This window comes from Phascolarctos cinereus, unplaced genomic scaffold, assembly GCF_003287225.1.
Source record: "Phascolarctos cinereus isolate Bilbo 61053 unplaced genomic scaffold, phaCin_HiC Scaffold_9;HRSCAF=440, whole genome shotgun sequence".
Lineage (NCBI taxonomy): Eukaryota > Metazoa > Chordata > Mammalia > Diprotodontia > Phascolarctidae > Phascolarctos > Phascolarctos cinereus.
Genome location: NW_027556402.1, coordinates 211,984,816 through 212,007,585, shown reverse-complemented (window position 1 = coordinate 212,007,585; position 22,770 = coordinate 211,984,816). Strand labels below are relative to the sequence as shown.

At 37.4% G+C, this 22,770-nt stretch overlaps 1 protein-coding gene across 3 annotated transcripts in view; it reads left to right on the top strand.

The window, feature by feature from the left end:
* Positions 1 to 22,770, top strand: part of STK33 (serine/threonine kinase 33) — a 243,699-nt gene that overhangs the window by 50,103 nt on the left and 170,826 nt on the right. For 2 of the 3 annotated variants that reach the window (XM_078148266.1, XM_021001984.2), the window contains exon 1: positions 7,604 to 7,662. The exons of the other annotated variant lie outside the window; for it this stretch is intronic. The gene's annotated coding sequence lies outside the window, so the exon portion shown is untranslated. Of the gene's footprint in view, positions 1 to 7,603; positions 7,663 to 22,770 lie in introns of those variants that run through there. 3 annotated transcript variants of the gene reach the window in all.

The following is a 22,770-nucleotide window of genomic DNA, read 5'->3' as shown; positions in this document are numbered from 1 at the left end:
TGACAATATTTCTAAGCAGTAGGCACTGTTAAGTTCTGTGAAGTTAGGGGATTTACTTCTTATAAAACTATGGTCTGGGCAAAATGAAAATCTACCTGGACAATAGCAGTGGAGTTATCTCACTCTACCAGATAAAGCCAGAAATATAAGGCTGCATTGTATTACTGAGGTAACAGGGCCTGGTTGAAAAATCCTCTGTGGAAAAGGCTAGATCAAAAGAATCCTGCCCTTTCATTAGTAAATTAGGTCAGTATTTTAATAATGTGCTCATTGAAAACTGTACACATTTTTCCTGAGTAATTGATATAATATAATCCAATTCCTATCTTAGAGTTATAATAAGTGAACTGAGTTCTTTGAGAGCTCTTAATTACTTCATCCATTTTTCTTTGTAAAATGTTGTTTAGAACCTGAATTGGCCTTATAATCTTTGCTTTGGTTTGTCGTTCGCTCAGAGATATGATACTCCACGTTTTCTTTATTAATCTATAGAATCAAGGTTTTAAAAACATATTAGCTCTCATCTGTGTAATGCTTCAGTTTTGAGTTGACTGTTAGGAGCACACCCTTCCCTGAATGGTTTCCCTTACCCAGATTCACATGACATTTGTTAAGTGCCAAATAAATTACATGACCATTTTAATGTCAAATAATTACTGTTTTGAATTGCTAGGGGATATCCTTTAATGTAAAGAAGCAACTGGCGATAACATCTCTAAAGCTTTTCACTGCTACTGTTAGTCTTATGATGTTATACTCCTTAGCTTGTTATACCATATACCTCTTTTGTGCTGTTGTTCTGGTCAGTCTTGTTGCTTCAGCCACTAAGGTCAAACAAAAAGAAATCATTCTTTAGAACCTGAATCCCCAGCAGGTTGTTATTTGTGGCTGGTGAGCTCAGTTGGGTAGAACCTAGTGGTCATGAGGCGAGGGTCACACTTCTGTTCTTTTATATCAGAGAGTTACACTCAGCTCCATTGCAAGATTTCACTGACCAGTTGTGAGTGCTTTATTGGGAATCAGGAGACTTGGGGTCTAGTCTTGACTCTGCCTCTTACTAGCTATGTGACTTTGAACAAATTTCAGGTGCTATTGCTACTTTTCCAGCTAAATCTAATACTACTCCCTTCTCTGTTAGGTTCCAGACAAAGTGGTCTGTTCCCTATTGCTAGTATGTGGTCCATTCCATCTTGGCTATCATTGTCCCTATGCCTGAAGTACCCTTCTTCCCTCTACCTATTGAGTTCATATCTATCCATTAAAGCCCAAATGCTATCTCCTTCACAAAGACTTTTCTGGTTACCCCTTGTCAGTAACTTCAGACTTTATATAACATTTTGTGTCTTTCTGATAGGCATAATGTATTTTATTCAATCAACAAGCAAGCATTTATTAATTGCCTACTATGTGGTGGAGACTTTGCCAGGCTCTGAAGATACAAATATAAAGAACGAACAAGCTCTGCCCTCAAGGAGCTTACATTTTAATGGAACTTAAATTTTCCTTTGTGTATGTGTTCTATCTCCTAACATCCTACTCTGATATCTCATTATGTCATGGAGGTGCCCCTGGATTCTCAAGGGCTGTGCTAGTAAAGCACAAATACAGATAGGTTCTAGAGTTTAAAAGGCTTCAGGAGTGGGTCCAGTGATGGACCGTATGTGCCTTTTCTTAGGCCCCACGTTAATAAAGTCAAAGAGGTTCATCTTCAGGTTGGCTTCAGGATGAAAGATTTTTCAGACTTGACAAGTTTCAAAGATCATCTAATGAATTCTAGAGGAGTTTGTGACCTACACTGGTGGGATGCCCACAGCATCCCAGCAATCCCAGCAACAAACATTAAAATATTGAAAAAGTAAGTTTATGTGCCCTATCCCCCTAGTGGAAAGTGAGTGCCATGAGGGCAGGAACCATGCTAGGGATCACACTCAGAATATTGCTCTGTACTTAATGCATGCTTGCTGAATTGAGCTGAATTGCTAAATCTAAAATTCCTTCTAGCTATAGAACTCCATGAGCTAGTGAGTAAGTAAGTGGATACCATCAGTCACAAAAGACATGGGGAAGACAGTGTGGGACTAGGAAAACAATGAGCATGCACTATGGAGCGTCTTGGTAGTGTGATTTTTGTGTGTGAAACATGGCACATTTACCATATTTAGTTGTTATACCAGTATAACGGTAGTTGGTTCATGTTTTTAGAGGGATGACACGGGTAACTGTGGGATAACTGAGAGCTTGCCTGTGTTTGGATTTTTCTTGTTTAACCTTCAAGCTTGCTTAAAGGTTTTAGCTGTATTAAAATCTAATATTGGTGTTTCAAGAGTGTCTTCAAACAACCCATTCCTTAAATGCTGTAACAGTCAAACCTTTCCAATACGGCTTCTATGTACCGCTCCACCCCCCCCCAATGGAAAAACAATGCCCAATTCAGCAATTGACTGTGTTTTTGGCCAACCAAATAATAGTGTTCTGAATCTGATATGTTATTCTCATTAGGGTCAGGACATACCCTTTGAAAGCACTCGGAGTACATTCAAAAGACCTTTATAATTTCTTGTGTTAATTGAAATACCTGCTGAGTCCAAAAAGAAGCCCTCACATATCAAAACTGTGCATTTTATATGAATACCATGAGAAAGTTTAGAAAAACTAATTTAATTAATTAAAAAGCAATAGGTTTGCTGCAATAAAATTTTAAACATGCTGGATTTAGTTTTCATATCATAAGTTGAGATTTAGCCTTGTTATTGTTTCATGATGTTTTTTAATGATGTTAATGAGGGCAAAATCATAGATTTTGTCTCTTTGTAGATGAGTTAGATTTGCTCTGTTCTGTGTGCAAAGACTGGCCTTAATCCTGGATAACCATCTTGCAAGTATATGCCATAAGAGGAATTGGACCAAAATGTATGGATATAGAGGGCAATATAGTGTTCTTAATAGAATTATATTGCCAAAAAGAAAGGAAGTGGCGATTCTTCTGCCCTCTGCCTTGGTCAGAACATTCTAAATGGTTAGACTATTTTATTTAATTCTAAGTATATTTTTGTAGGGATTTTGATGATTTGGAACATACCACAAAGACGATGACGGAATGGAGGGTGAGTGGATTGGAAGTCAAGTTATTAGAAAATCAGAAAACTGGTGGTGTTTAGCTAGCCTGCAGAAGACAAGACTTAAGGGGATGATGATCTCAACCTGCTCAAACTCTCTGGACTTCAGTTTCCTCATCTGTAAAATCAGTAATTTGGATTAGATAATTTCTAGGGTCACTTTACCTCTAATGCTGTGATCCCAGGATTCTATGAAGTATTTGATAGGCTGTCGGGTAGAGGAAGGATTATATTTTACAGAATCACAGAATGTGAGAGTTAAAAGGGACCTTAGTGGCCATCTAGTCTAATCTGTATTTAAAAGAAATCCTAACTATAAAGTTGCTTCCTAGCTTCTACTTGAATACCTACAGGGAGGGTAACCCCACTCCCTTTTAGGGACAGTGTGCCCAGTTTGCTCAACTAATCCTCATGTCTTGAACTCAAGGTCATTAATCATCATAGTTGCCTTCCTCTGGACACTTTTAACAGCCTTCCTAAATCATATAACTGGAACTAGACATAATACTCCAGGTGTGAGGGTTAAGGGCAGAATACTGTGGAACAATATATCACCTCCCTGTTTTTGGAAGTTATTTCCCTTTTAATGTCACTTAAGCCAGCATTAGCTGTTTTGATTGCCACATTACACTATAGACTCATATTGAATTTGTAATCCAAAACCTACAAATATTTTACAGAACAATTGCTTTCTGTCCATGTCTCCATCATTTTATATTTGTGACATTTATTTTTATTGTATCCATGTGCAATATCCCTATTGAGTTTCATCTTATTAGATCCATCCAATGCTTTAGCCTATAAAGATCATTTTGGATACTGATTCTGTCATCCAGTTGTGTTAGTCATCTATCCCAGTTTTGTGTCAACTACAAATTTGTTGAGTCTGCCATGTATGCCTTTATCCAAGTCATTGATGAAAAATATTATATGACATTTGACCAAGTACAGAACCCTGAAATACTCCACTGGAAAATTTCTATTATGCTATCATTGAACTATTAACAATTACTCTTTGAGTCTAGCTATCCAACCAGAATCCACCTGAATGTCATGTCTAATCCACATCTCTCCCATATTCTCATAAGAATAGTGTGATATACTTTATTAGTACTTTTGTTAAAATCTAAGTAAATCATATCTACATCATTCCTATCATCTATTGGTGTAGCAATCCTATGAAAAAGGAAAGGAAATTATAGCAGTCTTGCATGACCTGTTCTTGACATACTTTGGCTCTATGTAATCATTGCTTTCCTTTCTAGGTATTCTCCAACTCTCCCTCTCCCTCCCTCTCTCCCCCTCCCCCTTTCCCCTTCACTCTTCCCCTCTCCCTCTCCATTTCCCAGCAAATTCCAAATAAAATGGGATTATCTATCTACATAATAGAACAGAAAGAGGATTGTATATGAAACTGCAGATCTATATTATGTACAGTAGCCTTTTTAAAAAAAGTATATAAGTTCAATCTATAGCTTTCAAAGGTGTCCTGTTTTTTTTTTCTTTCTGGATTTCCTTCTGTTCTTTTCTTCACATTTTTCAAAAAGATGCTTCAGTGATCCACTTTTCCTCCTTCCTTTCTTCCTTCTTTCCTTCCTTCCTTCTCTTCTTTCCTTCCTTCCTTCTCTTCTTTCCTTCCTTCCTTCTCCTTTTTTCCAATTTTAAACTTTTTATTTGAAGTTTTGAGTTCCAAATTTTATTCCTCCCTCCCCTTCCTTCCAAGACAGTAAACAATCAGATATAGGTTATACAAGTGCAATTATATAAAACATTTCCATATTGATCCCAACTATCTCTTTTTTTAAATTTTAAATTTAAAATTTTTTTTTTTCCAACTGTCTCTTTAATGATCAATTCCAGACTTTTCCCAGTAATTGAAGTCAAGTTCACTGACCTATAGTTTTGAAAACCAGGACATTTGTCCTCCAATCTTAACAGTACCTTGATTATTTTCTATGATCTTTCTAATATCACTGACAATACCTTAGCAATCACTGCCAATTCTTTCAGTACTTGAGGATGTATTTCATCTGGGGCATGTGACTAGGATTCATTAAAGGCTACTAAGTCCTTTCATACTTTCTCTTTGCTTATCTTGGGTATCAGCTCTTCATAATCATTTTTATTCTGCTAATTCCATTGTAATACACTACTTAGCAGTAGGCATTTCATCAATGCTTATTTCCTTCCCCTTTCCCTGTACTCAGCTATCATTATCCCATTCATCATAAGCAACATTCCTATGATTTCTTTGAATTTCTTTTTACTTCCAATATAGAAAAAAAACCCAAACTGTTGCCTTTAGCTTCCCTTTCTGGCCTCTGCCCTGACCACTCCTCACACTCTTTTTACACATGCTTTTATTTGTCCTCTGTTACCTTCTAGCTTTCCTGTACATTTCTTTTTGTAAATGGTGAGTTCCTTTTGCACCCACAATGATTTCTTCATACAAACCCCATTTCTCCCCTCCTTTTTGGAATTGTTTCCCTTTGTGTCTTCCAAATTTTGTTCTTGAGAATTTCCTATTCCTTCTGGACTAACTTCCCTTGATGCCCTTGGGATTCAATCTATCATTCCTTTGAGCCCTTTGAAATCTGCTTTCTCTAAATCTAGTGTACATGTTACACTAGCTCAGATCTTCTCTATTCTATCACAGATTTTAGGTGGGAATGGTCACTTTGCCCTCCAGGTTCCTGTCCCTTTTGGGGCATTTGGGGTTAAGTGACTTGACCAGAATCACACAGCTAGTGAGTGTTATGTGACTGAGGTCAAATTTGAACTCAGGTCCTCTTGACTCCAGGGCCAGTGCTCTATTCACTGTGCTGCCTAGCTGTCCCCGGTTCCTATCACTTTTATTCCAGCACCCAGTTCCTCCCTGATAGTGAGAATCAGATCCAGAATAGAATTTCCTCCTGGTTCCTCCACCTTTTGAAGGATGAAATTATCACTAAGGCAAGTCAAGGTGTTATTAGCTACTCTGCTTTTGGAAGTGAGAAAACTCTAGAACATCTCTGATAAAGCACTAGTATATCACTGCCTTTGTGCCAGGCCTGTGATCTGTTTCTCAGACCCCTCTTCTTCTTACTTTTTCTGTCAAAATGTTTTAGAGTAGACTCCAATGGCAAAATCACTCCTATTTTTCCCTCGTTAGTTCTTCACCCAGATATCACACATCCTCCCCATATTTTTCCCCATCTGGTTCTTAGATTTCCTCACATAAGTATACTTTCTTAATATATAGTGTAATCTCATATCCCCCTTTACCCAGTCTAGTTCTTTTGAACAAGGCATTCCCATCTAGAGCTATATTCCAGTCATGAGTTTCATCTCAGCAAATCTCAGTGATTCTTATGAGATCAAATTTGCCTCCTTGCATTAGGATTTAGAGGTATTTAGTTTGTTGCCTAAACTCTGGGTTTTACTACTGGCTCCTTTCTTGGATATTGTCTCTTGTGAATTTTCTGCCATCCAAGCTTCTTCTTTCCTTCTTCTTTTTTTCTCTTCCTCCTTTTCTTCTTCCTCCTTGTCCTCCTTCTCCTCCTCTATCCTACCTAGATTTGTTCAGCTTCGTAGAACTAAGGCCATATGGCTCAGGATGTTCAGTCGTGGAATGGACTGCCTTAGTAGTTAGTGAGCTCCTTGTCTCTGGAGGTGTTTGACCAGAGGCTGAGTTATCACTTCTCTGGCATGTTGTAGAACAGATTTGTGCTTCCAGAAAGGTTGGGCTAATTGGAGTCAGAGAGCTCTACTGACTCTGATATTTTACGATTTTTGATTGTTTCAAAGTGATCACCATTCCTAGACAACACACTCTCTCTCCATATGTTTATTCCCTATTGATATGGCACAGTAGTTTCACTTTCATAGATGAAACATTTCATTCTGTTTTCTGGTTTGAATATCAGGGAGAGTTTTAAATTTTTATTTTCTTTTTATTCTACATTTAGCAAATACCAAACAAAGTGAGCATTTCCTCATATAGAAGAGAAAAGAAAAAGAGGAGTGTACATGGAACAGCTGGTTTTTCTTTTAAAATGTACAATACATTCAGTGTGCAGCTTTCAAGGCTGTTCTGCTTGTTGGTGCTTCTTTCTGACCTTCAATTCTCTCCTCTGAATTTTTTTAAAAAATGTCTCAATGACCTTCCCCCACCCCCTATCTCCTTTGGCTACTATATCTATCTCTTCTCTTCCTTTTCCTCTCCCTTTCCAAAAAAAAAAAAAAGAATCACAGGGAAAGTTTTTGAAAAAAAATAGCAGCATTACTAGATGAAACTATGAAGCTAGGTTTGGGTTAGATTATCTCTGAGGTCCCTTCCAACTTTAAGATTTTGCAATTTGGCCGAAGCATATACACATGTAGAAAAGTTCATATGGTCAGATTATACACACACACACATGCCAAAGTATAATTTTTCTAATAATGATGGCATTGGGAATAAATTGCAATGTTATTCTTTTTTTCATTGCTTCATTTGTTTAGGTAATGGGGGTAAAACCTGATGGAAGTGCTGTTTCATGAATATACTCACTTTCATATAAAACAGGTGAGTATACTACTTTAAAAATCTTAAACCTTTGATTATTCATTGAAATATGTTTTGTTTCACTAAGGCTGTCTTCTCCAAATTGTGTTTACTTCTGGCTTCTAAATTAATGTTGGTGGCTTCCTCAGAGTTCTCAATCCATGAGAAATTCATTTATTAACCTGAAGAAAGGAGAATCCATAGATCTTTCAAGGATCCTGTTAATGTGAATCTACTGTCACCAAAGCTTATTACATGACTTATTAACAAATATTTGTCGTCAAAGGGGCAGAGATGCCGCAAGTTGTACTGTCATGTTGGAACGTAAAGTTAAAAGAGAATGAAGGCGTATCACACGGATCTCTGCCCAGGAAACCTGGAGCTGATTCATGTTGGACTTTTGTTATCTCTTCCTCCAGTCAAGAGGGAGCTTTCCTCTGTTGCCTTCCATGATTTCTCTTGCTACTTCTTCCCCTAAAACTTTAGATATTTGCCAGAGTTTTGCCTTTGGCCTTCTCATCTTTCAATGTGATTATCATAATCTAATTTGCATTATAGTTATTTGTGTAGTTGTCTTGTCTCCCCCATTAGGCTATAAGTACTTCATGAGTAGGGGCAGCTAGGTGGCTCAGTGGACAGTGCAAGGCCTGGAGTCAGGAAGACTCATCTTTCTGAGTTCAAATCCAGCCTCAGACACTTACTACACCTAAGTCACTTAACCCTATTTGCCTCAGTTTCCTCATCTATAAAATGAACTAGAGAAGGAAATGGCAAACTACTCCAGTATCTTTGCCAAGAAAATCCCAAATGGGGTCACAGAAAGTTGGATACAACTGAACAACAACTGAACTTCATTGGTAGAGATTGTGTTCATTTATCCTCATTTCTCCTTCAGTGCCTACCACTGGTGTACATTGCAAATCACAGAAACTTAAGAAATGTGTATTGAATGAATGAGGATGTTACATGGCACTTACTTCCAAATGGCTTCCTCCACTGAGAAGGGAGATATTTTTCCTTAGTAGCTGTTATATAGCTTAGTAGATGATACATATATCAACTTCTAGCTTCTTAAAACACATTTTAAACCCCCATAAATTATTTTTTAAATCAATTAATTAATCAACGTTAAGCACCTACTATGTGCCAGGCACTGTGCTAAGTGATTATACGTTTCCTAACACCCAAAATATTCAAACTTCAGAAGAGCTATTCATTGGAAAGATAGTATTACTAGGTCACATTTGTGTGACACTCAAGTTCTTCTCACACGTAGTACTCCCTCTAGGGCTACTTCTCCAGCTTCCACTCAAATTGTCAGAATGGTTTACCAAAGGGTGGATGACATCTTACCTACTCTCTTTCATGGTCCTAGGGGTAACCCTGAAGGGCTGGATTTTTAACTATTATTGCTTATGAATTGTAACCCCACTAAATTATTTGATTGATAATTTTCCAGTAGCCTCAATTAACTTGTGGCAAAATGGATTTAGTGAGAACAGTCAGTACAAAACATTCACTCTTAAAGGGGTCCACATTCTCCTTTTGTATGTATCAGTGGGCTCAAGCTTATAATAGGAATGGTTGTGAGGTAGAAAGGATTTCTAGTAACCAGAAGCTATGAGGTATGAAAAATGGTGGCAGTTCAAAAAGAGATCTCTAGACTAATGTTTCCCAAATTTTTTGTTTGACCACAGTACACTTTTAGGCTTAAAATATATTGAAGAATTATAACTGCCCTTTGGGAGAATTCTAGGGGACTGAAAAACTTCCTAGAAAAGGGAAATGTCTTCAAGAAAATCTGATAGCTAAATAAAAGAAATTAAGTTGATTTTTAGACTAAAATTACCACATGTTTTTGATTTATATATGACTTCATATTTTAGTAGGAAAAATATTGCTACTAACAATATTTTTTTTTCCAGGAATTCCTGTTTCTATCATGCAAACCACAGGGTTCCCTACGGCACAGGAAATGGTGTCATAGGCAATCTTCTAGAGTAAATAATTATTGAATACCTTCTTTTCTCAGGTTGATTCTGCAGTCATCTTTCCAGTTTTTCCGTGCCATGTAGGTATAGAGCCACTTGCACAGATGAGAAGAGTGGTTCTGGTGGGGATAGGGCTAGGGTAGGTTGGGGCTATATTCTTCTATACAGGATGGATTCCAAGTGTTTAATCTTTCTTGAGTCATTTGGAGGGGGTATGTTAGAACAATATGTTGCCTTGAAAAGAGCATTGGATTTAGAGTCCCAATATCTGGGTTCAAAACATAACTTTTTGACCTTCAGTGTGGTTTGCAAATCAACCAGTCAAGTCAAGAATGCATTTCTTAAACACCTGCTGTGTGCCAGGCACTGTGCCAAGCTTTGAGGATACAAAAAAAGACATAAACAACATCCATGCTGTCAAGGAGCTCCCATTAGAGAGAGACAATGTGCAAGCAACTCTCAATAAACAAAATTTATACAGAATAAATTTGAGATAATCTTAGAGGATAGGCACTGGTATTAGGGGATCAGTTAAGTCTTCTTGCAGAAAGTGGGATTTTAACAGGGACCTGAAGGAAGTCAGGGAAGCCAGGAGCCAGTGATGAGGAGGGGAGAGCATGCAAAGCACTGAAAATAAGCAGTGGAAATGAACAGAGTCAGTAGATGGAGTGCCCTGTGTGAGGAACAGGAAGGAGACCAGTGACGTTGGCTTATAGAGTACATGGATGAGAGTAAGGCATAAGGGGCAGCTAGAGGGCACACGGAGTGCCAGGCCTGGAGTCAGAAAGACTCATTTTCCTGAGTTCAAATCTGACCCCAGACAATCACTACCTGTGTGACCCTAGGCAAGCTACTTGATTGTGTTTACCTTAGTTTCTTCATCTGTTACCATGAGCTAAAGAAGGAAATGTCAAACCACTCCAATATCTTTGCCAAAAAAAACCCAAATGGGGTCACAAAGACTTGGACATGAATGAAAAATGACTGAACAACAACAAGGTGAAAGAAGAATGGAAAAATAGGAAGGGGCCAGGTTATGAAGGGCTTTAAAAGCCAAATAGAGGATTTTATGTTCGATCCTGGAGGTAATAAGGAGTGACTAGAGTTTATTGAGTGAGTGTGTGTGTGTGTGTGTGTGTGTGTGTGTGTGTGTGTGAGAGAGAGAGAGAGAGAGAGAGAGAGAGAGAGAGAGAGAGAGAGAGAGAGAGAGGGTCAAACCTACATTTTAGGAAGGCCTCTTAGGAAGCTGAGAAGATGGGACTAGAGTGAGGAGAGGCTTGTGGCAAGGACATAAATTAGCAGGCTATTTGAAGTAGTTGAGACTTGAGGTGCCTCATGAGATTCATGCCTGCACCAGAGCAGTGGCAGTGTCCCAGGAGAGAAGGAGCATATACAAGAGATGTTACAAAGATAGAATCAACAGGACTTGCCAGTAGGTTGGATATAGGGGTTAAGAGAGAATGCGTAGTGGAATGGTGGTACCCTTGAAAGCAATAAGAAAGTGAGGAAGGAGGGAGGGTTTGGAGGATGGGCAAAGATAATGAGTTCCATTTTGGACATGTTAAGTTTTTAAGATTTCTATGTGATATCCAGTTTGAGGTCTTTAATAGGTTTGGCAATGCAAGACTGGCAGTTAGGAGAGAAATCTGGGATCTATGAGGATCTGAGAATCACCAGCACAGAGATGAAAATTGAATCCATGGAAGTTGCTGAGATTTATAATTGTAATAGTATAGAGAGGGAAAAGAAGAGGTCCTAGACGGAGTCTTGGAGTAGAATATTCTTGTGGGATGAGAGACACAGATGCTTGACTCCCTTGTTGTGAGTTATTTGGGTCTCTTTTCTTGGACTTACTGGATTTGTAATAGTATATTTTCCCTTTTATAGCAAAATCCAGAGACTTCAAATGGATTCATGGATGATTATGGATCTCTTCAGCCTAGAGACAAGCCAGGTGGTACAGAGGACTAAGTGCTGAGCCTGGAGTCAGGAAGACCTGAGTTCAAATTTGGCCTTACTAATTGTGTAATGCTGGGCAAGCCACTTAACTCATTATCTTCAATTTCGTTAATTGTAAAATGGATTTATTAATAAGAGCACCTACCTCACAGGGTTGTCATAAGCCCCAAATTAGATAATATTTGGAAATAGCTTAGTACAGTGCCTGTCACTTTATAGGTACTATGTAAATGCTTTTCCCTTCTAGAATTCTTTTTTTTTTTAAAATAAAACTCTTTTGATTTTCCTGTGCTATGATAAAAAGGCAGAAAAATGGTTTTGTCTCATATCAGAATCAAGCAAAGAGTTGATAGATCACTGGGCAAAATAGTACAGAGGGAGAATGGAAGACAGCCCAAGATAGAGCCTTAGGGGACACCTGTGGTTAGTCGGTGTGACCTGGATGAAGATGCAGCAAAGGATAATGAGAAAGAGCAGAATGACAGAGAGCAAAATTCTAGGCAAAATCAGGGTCACAAAAACCTATAGATAAGAGTTTCAATAAGGAGTTAATAATGCCAAAGGCTACAGAGATGTCAGAAGGATGCTAAATGAGAAAGGCTGTTAGATTTGGCAATTAAAAAATCACTGGCAACTTTGGATGCAGTGGTTTCTGCTGAACGATGAAGTCAGAAGCCAGACTACAGAAAGTTAAGAAGAAAGTAAGTGGAGGCATTGTGGATTTTGTGGAAGAAATTTAGGGAAGAGATACTGGATGATAGGGTTTTTTTTAAGGATGGGAGAGACATGGGCATGTTTGTAAACAGTGGGAAAGCAGCCAGTTGACAAATAGAGGTTAAAGACTAGTGAAAGGGTGGGAATGATGGAGGGAGCACTCCGCTGGAGAAGATGGGATGAAATGGGATTACTTATATAGTATGTAGAAGGGTTTACCTTGGTAAAGAAAAGGGCCACCTATTTATGAGACACAGGAATGAAGGAGGAGAAAGTGATAGAAGATACCTGAGTGATATGAGATGAGGAAGAGGAGAGAAGGAACTCTCTGCCAATGGCTTCAATTTTTTCAGTAAAATGTGAGATAAAGTTCTCAGATGAGAGGGTGGGGAGAGGGAGGGCCATGGGAATTTTAAGGAGGGATGAAAAGATTTGGGAAAAGCTATTGTGGTGAGTGAGATGATAAATAGGTTAGGCAAGTATGAAAGGATTGCCTTGTCTCAGTGAGGGCTTGTATAAGATTGTGTAATAGAAAATTGTAATGGACCCAGCCAGGATGCTTTCATGATTTTCTTCAGCTTTATTCAGCAGTATGTGATCAGGAGTGAAGGTGGCAGATGATGGGACAAATCCAAAGCTGAGGCTTGGCACACAAGAATGGTAATAAGATAAGAGGGACAAGAAACTCAGAGAGAAAAAGAGAGTGTAGAATTGAGCTAGTTAACCAAAGGATAAAGAAGGGGAAGGGAAGAGAAGGTAGCAGGAACAGGGATGATGGCCTGGGAAAAAACCTGACAGGTAGAGAGACTGGAGGTCATGATAAGGATGAAGAACTGGGATAGGAGGGTTTGTCAGACAGAGAGGGTGAGGTATAGTGACAATGGATTATGATCAAAGTTCATGAAATATAAGTGGAACAACTATGAGTGATGGCAAGATTAAAAGTATGACCATCTCTGTGCATAGCAGAGGTGGAGTGGAGAAAGCAGTCTTGTGAAATAAGTGAGTTGAGGAACTGGGAGGTTAGGTTGTTAGAGGCATTTTCTATATCTTCATAAACATACTATATATGCATATATATGTGTGTATGTATGTATATAGTATAAGGGTAGGAGCTGGGGAGGAGAGAGATTGTGAGGGGGGTGCTAAGCTTGTTGAGGAAGGAGAGTGTCTTGGTGGCCAGTAGATAACAGCTACCAAAATCTTGATTGTTTAATAAGTATTGCTTGAATAAACTTCAAAGGGTGGAAGGTGATTTAATGAAGGTGGCAGAGAATAGCCTATAAATGGCAATGGGGAGCAAGGACTATTCTAACTCTCTACTATAACTGGTGAGTGAGGATAGGAGGTGGTAATGGGGAAGTATCAATGAAAGTGTAATCGGTGATGAAAAAGGTAGCTAGGTAAGCAGTGTCACCAGGAGGGAACCAGGTTTTAGTCAATGCAATAAAATGGAAGAAATGAGAAAGGAAAAAGTTGTAAGATGAAAGTAAGCTTGTTATCCATGGATCAGGAATTCCAGAGAGCATAGTGGAAGGGTTAGGTGTCTTTAAAGTGAAACACTGAGGGGGCCAAAGGTTGGATTGAGGGGCTTGGGAATACAAGAATAAACAGTGGAGGATGGAGCATAGAATTTAAATAATGATAAGATGGGCTTCAGAAATCCCTGAGATGGGGGTTATTATGAAAAGGCATATGTTAATCATTGATGATTGAATTCAGGGAGGTTATCATCACCCCTAGGGATTCGGCTTAGGAATGGAGTCCATTTTCACCATCTATAAAATGAGGGAACTTGACTAGATGACTTAAAATGCTAGAGTTCGGAATAGGATCAGAAGGACTGTTGCCCCAAAGACTCTCTCCCCAAGGACTCTCTCCCACATACCACCGTTGTGGTTAAGTATATAGTAATGAGCTAGAAGTGAGAATACTGTGGCCATTGTAGATGTGAGAGATGTTGTAGAGACTGAATTGATAGGTCATAAGTGTGAGGTGCTAGTAGATTCAGTCAGAGATCATAGTGTCCCAGAATTTGAGAGTTGAAAGGTACTTAATGGCTATCCAGTGCAACCATGCACAAAAAAGAAATTCTCCCTATAACATCCCATAAATAGACAGTTGAAGATGCTAGTAGCCTGAAACTCATAAGGCAGGTCAAGGCTACTCTCCAAAGTGACAGAGAATCTCCCATTTATATTCTTAGAGAGACAGGGAGGTTGTATATTCATGAAAAGATGAGAGACTAATAGTATGATGAGTTATCACCATGGCTCTGGTTAAGAGGTAAGCGGTTGGTTGTAAGTCATTGAATATCTAACAAAAGGAGGTTTACTTTGCCCTAACACAGCAAGGACATGCAGCAACGATGCAATGGGATTTAGCTTCTTTGGATAAGGCCCCCTTCTTTTTCATGTAGAAATGTCTGGCCTGCAAGGTAGGATAAGGGGATTCACGTGAACTTAGAAATCTACCATGTCCATTACTGGGACTTTTTATGCCTTTAGTGGCCCAGCCAGTCATGTTAGGGAATCTGGGGCCAATCTGGTCATTATTTCCTTTTAGGGAAAGCTAATGCCTAAGATTGGGGAAAGAGAAAGGGCCTCCCCATATTGTGGGTGCAAGGAAAGAAGGTGTATCAAGGAAATGGCTGATAAATATTAATTCTGTCACAGTATCAAATGGGTCTGGCATCAGGCAATAGGCAGAAGTCTAAGCAGGTAGGTGGTTGGTGTCACACAGATTGGGCATTAGGTAACTGGGACCCCACCACGTATACTGAGTTTTAGGGTTAAAGTTTCAAACAAGTGAGAAGCTTGAGGGTGGGAGATAACTAACAAAGGAATCCAGTGCAGGAGGAATTGAGGTACCAAGCAAGGACTGACTAAGGTTAAGAGGGAATCTGTATAAGAAAACCCTTTATACAAGAAAAAACAAGAACATAATTGCTGAAACTTGATACAAAGTAAGGGTGTGGTCATACAAAATAACAAAAAAAGCTCAGTTTCCAGAAGAAGAATATGAAGTCAGAGTAGCATCATCATATCTAAGGCTGCCTTAATGCTAGGTCTCATTCAGAACCATATGGGTCTTAAGCATGAGTATTAACATACAGGAAAATCTGGTATGAGTGATATAATTCAAGATATATATGATCAGAAAATGATACAATAGGAATGGGATAATAGATGGATAGGCCAAGTGTTTCATTAGTATCCAGAAAATGACAAGACATGGAAGCGTGGGAACTTCTAAGTATGTTGGATTTATCTTTAGTGACAGATCTGTAGGTAATGTGGACAAGAATCAAACAATATGAGAAGGGTGTGGGTGTATTTTTATTTGTATTAGTGGATAGAATATTCCTATGTATTATGCTGAAGTATCGAAACATGATTCTGTTCATAAATTATACAGAGGGTCTAAGAGAATCAATGTTAATGAAATGTCTAGATGAGGAACGGTGGTGATTCCATGAGAAGAAATAGTGAAGTCAGGAAAGGGAGCAGGTTTTTTGGGGAAATGTGTTCAGTTTTGGTCATCTTGAGTTTGAGATATTGGTGAGATATCCAGGACGGTCAGTCAACAAACAGTCAACAACTGTTTGTTGAGTACATCCTATGTTCTGGATACCATGGTAAGCTCTGGGTATACAAAAAGTAGTCCCTGTTCTTAAGGAACTCATGGTTTAATGCGTGGTAGGCAGGCAGGCATTTGGAAGCGAGGATCTTTAGCTTGAGAAAGAAGCCAGGACAGAAGATTGTAGATTAGGAAGCATTCTACATAGAGATCATAATAGCTGAAGCTATAAAAATAGATGAGATTGCCAAGGAAGAGAGAGTAGTGAAAGGAGAAAAAAGAATTGAGGACAAATCTTTGGGGGAGACTTATGAGACTGGGAAGAAAAAGAGAAATGAAGGGAACAGGAGCAATAGGAGAGGTGTGAGGATAACCAGCATGGTTTAGTGTTACAGAGGCCAAATAATTTGAGTTAAAATAATGAGGGAAGTGACCAGCAGAATATATGTAAAATGATAAAAGTAGTTGAATTTGAAAACTAGCAAGTTATGGATGCTTTTAAGAGTATCTTCAGGGGACTGATGGCAATAGAAATCTGACTGCAAGGAGTCAGGTAGCGAATCACTCTTTTAAGAAGTTTGGCAGTAAAATGGAAAGGAAAGATGATGTAGTAGTTTAAGAAAGTAACGTATTAACAGATTCAAGGAAAGCTTTTTCCTCTCTTTTGGTTGAGGAGACATGAGCATGTTTGTAAGGAGAGGAGAGAGACTTAGTGAATCCAGAGAGATTAAGATGTAAGAGAGTAGATGATTGATGACCAAAGGGTTTGGATGGGCAGGAAGGGATAATAATGATAATAACAACAGTAATAATACATTTATTTGATAGTTGACAAAGTATTTGCCTCACAACAACACTATGAGGTACTGTAGATAATGCTATCCTAATTTTACAGTTGGAGAAACTGAGGCTCAGAGTCATTAAGTATCAGAGCTGAATTTATAACCCTGGTCATCTGATTTTAAATCCATTTCTCTTCCTGCTTTATCACATGCAACAAGGGAATATGCAAAAGGCCAATTCCAGTAAAAACAAGAATACATCTCTTCCTCTGTTACAGGAAGAAAAGAAAACATGAGAGTATGAGTGAATATATAAAGAAATTTTGAAGTGTAGAGGAGTAAAGCTGATTATGGAATCTTTATTGGGTGGCCTTGATATTAGTGTTTATTAGCTGAAAAGGTGATAAGAAGGCAGGGTTTGCTTCTGACTAGCTGTAATGAAAAAAGGAATAAACATCACACAGAGCAGCAGAAGTAATCTGGCAATATGACTTTGTAGTGGCCCCAGTCAAGACAGGTGATTTTCTGTAGTTACATTCTATAGTAATAGTTCAGGAACTGGAGTAGAAAATCATGTGGTCTAGGTTATCTAGGATTGATGATTAGCTATGTGTATATTGAAAGGGTTAGGGTTGGGAATTCAGAGTTAGCCAGAACTAAATTGTTGAACTATTTTGAGACAGAGAAGACATGGTGATGATATGACCTGGGAGAAAAGAGGGAAGTCAAGAGTTATTTTTATTTCATTATTCCTGGATAAATATGTTAGAATAATAGAACTTTAGGTCTTGAAAACTATCTTTAAAGATTATCTAATCTACTCCCTTCATTATATAGACAAGGATATTGAAGGTCAGAAAAGCCCTATAAATGGAGAAGTCATATAATACTGTAAAGTATCTTCATTGAAGAGGGAGAAGGTGGTGAGAGGTGCATGCATACATTTATTTCTTCCTACTCTGTTTACTTTACCCCCTTTTTCCTTGAATTGGGGGAAGCTGAAGAATGCAGGTTTCCACAGTAATCCTGATACTCCATTCAGTACCCTCATTGTCTCAAGACACTGGGCAAAATTGAAAAGTAGAAAGGTTTTGTTGGTGATATTTTCTTATTAGCCTTTGGTCACTGTTTTCTGATCTCTTCATTTCATGGTCCTTGATATATACTACCTTCAGACCACTTGCCTCTTGACCCAATCACAATTTTTAGAATCTAAGTGCTGAGGAACTCTGATAAGCAGTCTGTGAATTGTAACTATTAAGTAATGAGAAGAGTACTCACTTTGTACTCAGAAATTTATTTATGAGCAAAAGCTAAGAACATGAGGTACTTTCAAGTCAATAAAAAAGTGTATTTTGTGTGTAAAAAGCACATGAGTAGATCATATACTACATTCTACTGTCATTTATCCATGCTTGAAGTAGGCCTATCTCTTGGGCCTAGGCTTCCCTAAATAGGCTCTACTGTTGACAGGATGACAGTTACCCTATGTATAGGTATAGTGCCTAGGGTGAGATGTTGAGATTAATCCATTTCAATGTGATTAATTTTGCTTCCCTTATTCTTCTCCCATTTTAGTGATGGAAAGTCACTAAAGTCTCATTGATCTCTGATTTCCAATCAAGCGTGAATCTCTGGGATTGATTCATTCAGCTACCCCAGTCTGCCTAAGGGATGTTTCCACTATAGTTGGATAATTCACCATGCTGTGTAGGAACCATCATTCCCATAAGTTTCCATTTGTACTGTTTAGCCAGCTATAGGTAAAAGCCCGATGGGAGTGAAAGAGCTCAGTTGAGACAACTGTGGCTGACTTTCTGTTCCATTTTGATTTGTTCAGCTCCAATAGAACCAACCTAGATTTAATAAAGTATTTGGGTTAAAATTACATTGTGAAATATTAAATCTTTTATTTGAAATACCATTTAGAAGTTTATAATTTCCTCATTAGGAAACATTTTTTGACAGGATTACTAGATATACCAGGGAAATGCCTTAGAAATGCTTTCACCTGAGTATTTAGCAAGTTACCTTATCGTGTAATAGTGGACAAGAGGAAACAATGTAGGTTAGATTATAGTACAATTAGGTGGCTTTCAGAACTGGTTGAATAATCAGATCTGAGATTGATGATTAATGGATGGATATCAGCTGGGAAGGGAGATGACAAGTAGAATGCCCCAGAGATCTGTCCATGCTCCTCTTCAGCATTTATATTGATGGCTTCAGTGAAGGCTTAGATGTCAGACTTATGAAATTCTTGGATAACACAAACATTATAAAGATAGCTAATATGTTGGATGAGAGAATTGGGATCCAAAAAAGGTTTTGATAACCTAGAATAAATCTAATAAAATGAAATTTAATAAGAGTAAATGTGAAATCTTCCTGCACTTGAGTTCAAAAAAAAATTATAGAAAGTACAGGATGCTCAAGCTGCGAAAACATCATTTTGTGGTTTTTTGCCCCATTGGACTGAGAGTAGAATATTAGTCAAGTGTGTGCTAAAGTAGCAAAACAAAAACAAGCAACAACAGCAGCAAAAACTCCCAAAGCTCAGTTGGTCTTAGGTTACACTAATAGAAGCATAAAGTCTAGGACTAGGGAGATGGTAAGTCCTGCAGTCTTCTGATCTGGTTAGAACTTTGCTGAAGTATTGTATTCAATTTGACCAGGAAATACATCAACAAATTACAATATGTCCAAAAAAAGTAGAGGAACTAAAAGACTTCAAGGACTTGGGCATATTTACCCTGGAGTAGATACTCTAATAGCTCCCTCCATATATAAGTAATTCTCTTGTGAAAGAATAGAGTTACTTTTCTTGACTTCAGAAGGCAGAATGTCAATCAATGGATTGTTTTAAGTCATAAAGAGGCAGATTTTGGCTCAATATGAGGAAGAAATTCCTAGTTAACTAGATTGTCCAATAGCGGACTGAGCTGCTTTGGTGCACAGTGAACCCCTTGTTACTGGAAATGTTTTCAATGAAGGCTAGATTATTTTCTCTCAGGGATGCCCTCAGGTTAGGGTGAAGGAAAGTTGTAATAGATGACCTCTAAGTTTCCTTTCAGCTCTGAGGTTCTAGGAAATTAAAAAAAAAGTTATTTATTCTTGGTGTGTTGCAGATGGACAAACAATTTCATGTTTAGATGCCTGCTCAGAAGTAACCAACTACCACCTCTCTTGAGGTGTGCTGCTGTCTGTAAACACAACATATAAGGACATCATTGAGTGTCTCAGTACTTGGTTGTTAAGTGAAAATGGGGCTCAGCTTAATTTTAATAAGGAAAATCAACCCCCTTTTTTCTTTTTGAAAATATAAAAAAAATTTAGTTTTGGCTGTAGCAGTTACTGCAAAACATAGTTTTAATCCTTATCTTGAAAAAGTAAATGATAGTTTCCCTTTAATTGAGGGTAGAAAATATTCATTGGTTCCCCCAAAGAAACAATATATGTTTCTTTGTTACCCTTAAAATCTTGAACTTGTCAGTGAAATGGTGTAATCTAGTAATAATCTGCCAGAGACATATTACCTTTTCTTGGTCACCAGTATCTGCAAATGATGTGTTCTATTGATTTTAATCACATTTTTTTTTAAAGTTCCATTGTAAGATTTCAGAGGCTCACCAAAGGAAGAAATCATGCATGAGGAATTTTCCTCTCTTCTCTGGAAACACAATTATTAATATAATATTCCTTTGTAACCACTTGTTAAGGCATAGTGGAGACTCCTAAAGTTTGGAGTTTGAGAACTTGAGGTCATTGGCATTCAGATATATATATATATATATATATATATATATATATATATATATATATATATATATATATAATTCTCCTTGATATTCTTATGGATCTATGATTTCCCCAATATGGATATACCTTCTATTGATAAAATCAGTACCCTTCTATGTATTTTATTCCTGTGTAATTTTAGCATCTGTCTTTTCATAAATCTTTCCAATATACTAGAGACCTTCTTCTATGTTGTTTTTTAATCTTGGGGTAGATTGATTAGAACATTAGCACAATTAGAGATCCTAGAAGAGATGACTGACTATAATTTGAAAGACTTGCAAACTGGCTGTGCCAAATAGCAACTCTCTGATAAAAGAGAGAGATTTGAAGTTTGACAGATGACAACAATAAAGATCTGCATGGCGGTGATATTGGAGATATTTTCCCAAAAATTTAATTTTATTATTTTACCAATTAATCAGAATTTATTTTATTTATTTCTCTCTGTGTTTCTCAGTCTCTCTGTTTCTGTCTCTGTGTCTCTTTCTTACACACACACACACACACACACACACACACACACACACACACCCTTTCAAGGAACAAGAAAAAGAAAAAGAAAACCCACATAACAAACATAAAGAATTATACAAAACAAATTCCCATATTGGCCATGTCCAAAAATGTATTTTTTTAATTCTGTATTTTAAGTCCATCCCTTCTCTGGCAGGAGGTAGAGTACTTCACTTGGAATTACAGTTTGTCATTGCATTGATCAGAGTTTTAAATTCTTTTAAAGTTGTTTTTCCTTGTAACAGTGTTATTGAGTAAATTGTTCTCCTAGTTCTGCTCACTTTACTCTCCATCAGTTCATAGAGGTCTTCCTAGTTTCCTCTGAAATTGTCTATTTTGTTATTTCTTATGGCATAATTTCATTCCATTCATATACCATAATTTATTTTGCCATTACCTAATAGGTGGCCACCACCCTAGATTCCAGTTTTTTCTCCTACAAAAAGAATGTGTGTGTGTGCGCGTGTGTGCGTGTGTGCGTGTGTATGTACTTATAGGTCTTTTTCCTCTTTCTTTGATCTCACTGCTTTACGTATAGCAGTAGTATCATTTGGTAAAAGAATATTCTCAGTTAAATCACTTTATGGTCATAATTCCAAATTGTTTTCTCAAATGACTGTGTCAATTCACAGCTTCATCAATGGTGCATCAGTGTGTCTATTTACCCAAAGTCCTTCTAACATTAGTCATTTTCCTCTTTTGTCATCTTTGCTGATCTTAAGGGTGTGAGATCATTTGATGTGGCACCAAATAAGCAAGTTGATTTAAGTAGTATTGTCATTTTTATTTTATTGATTTGGCTTGCCCATGAACAATTAATATTTCAATTATTTAGATCTGTTTTTATTTCTGAAAAGAGTGATTTGTAATTGGGTTAATATAATTCCTGGGTGTATCTTTGTAGACTTCCAAATATTTTATAAGCTTCTTAGTCATTTATTTTATATACTCTAACTTTGATAAATTTATTTTTTCAATTAATTTTATTTGACTCCACAGTTTTATAAATAAAATGCATCATCTGGAAAAAAGTGGTAACTTTGACTCCTCTTTGCCTATGCTTATTGCTTCCGTTTTGCTTTCTGTGCTAGCATTTTGAGCACTATTATGAAGATTATCTCCATTTTATCATAGACACACACACACACACACACACACACACACACCCCTAATGTGCCAGTTTACCTATTTAGGCTGTGAGCTCCTTGAGAATAGGGACTGATTTTTTTGTCTTTTCTTTGTATCTTTAGTGCTTCACACAATGCCTGGACCATGAGAGGTAACTAATAAATGCTTATTGATTTGACTTTGTTAAATAGTAGTGAACATCTTTGCACTATTCTAATTTTAGGGAAAAGTCTCCAATTTTTCTCTATTACATTGTAATATTCATTATAAAAATGTTATAATGCTATGCATAATATTATAGATGGATATTATTTACTATAACAAGAAAAGTCCATTTATTTCTGTGCTTTGTAATGTTTTTTCTTTTAAAAACACAGATTTTGATTTTGTCAAAAGCCTTTCAGCATCAATTGATATAATTATTTGCCTTTTAATTTAATTGATTATATTTATTGTCTTCCCTATGTGAAACTAACATTACGTTACTGGTATTATTCTAATCTGGTAACAGTGTGTAATCTTCTTAACATGTTGTTGTAGACTCTTTGCTAATATTTTATTTTAAAATTTTGCATCATTAAGGATATGCCTATAGTTTTCTTTGCTTCATCTCTCCCTGATACAAGACTATATTTTTTATCACAGAAAAAGATTGGAAAGGT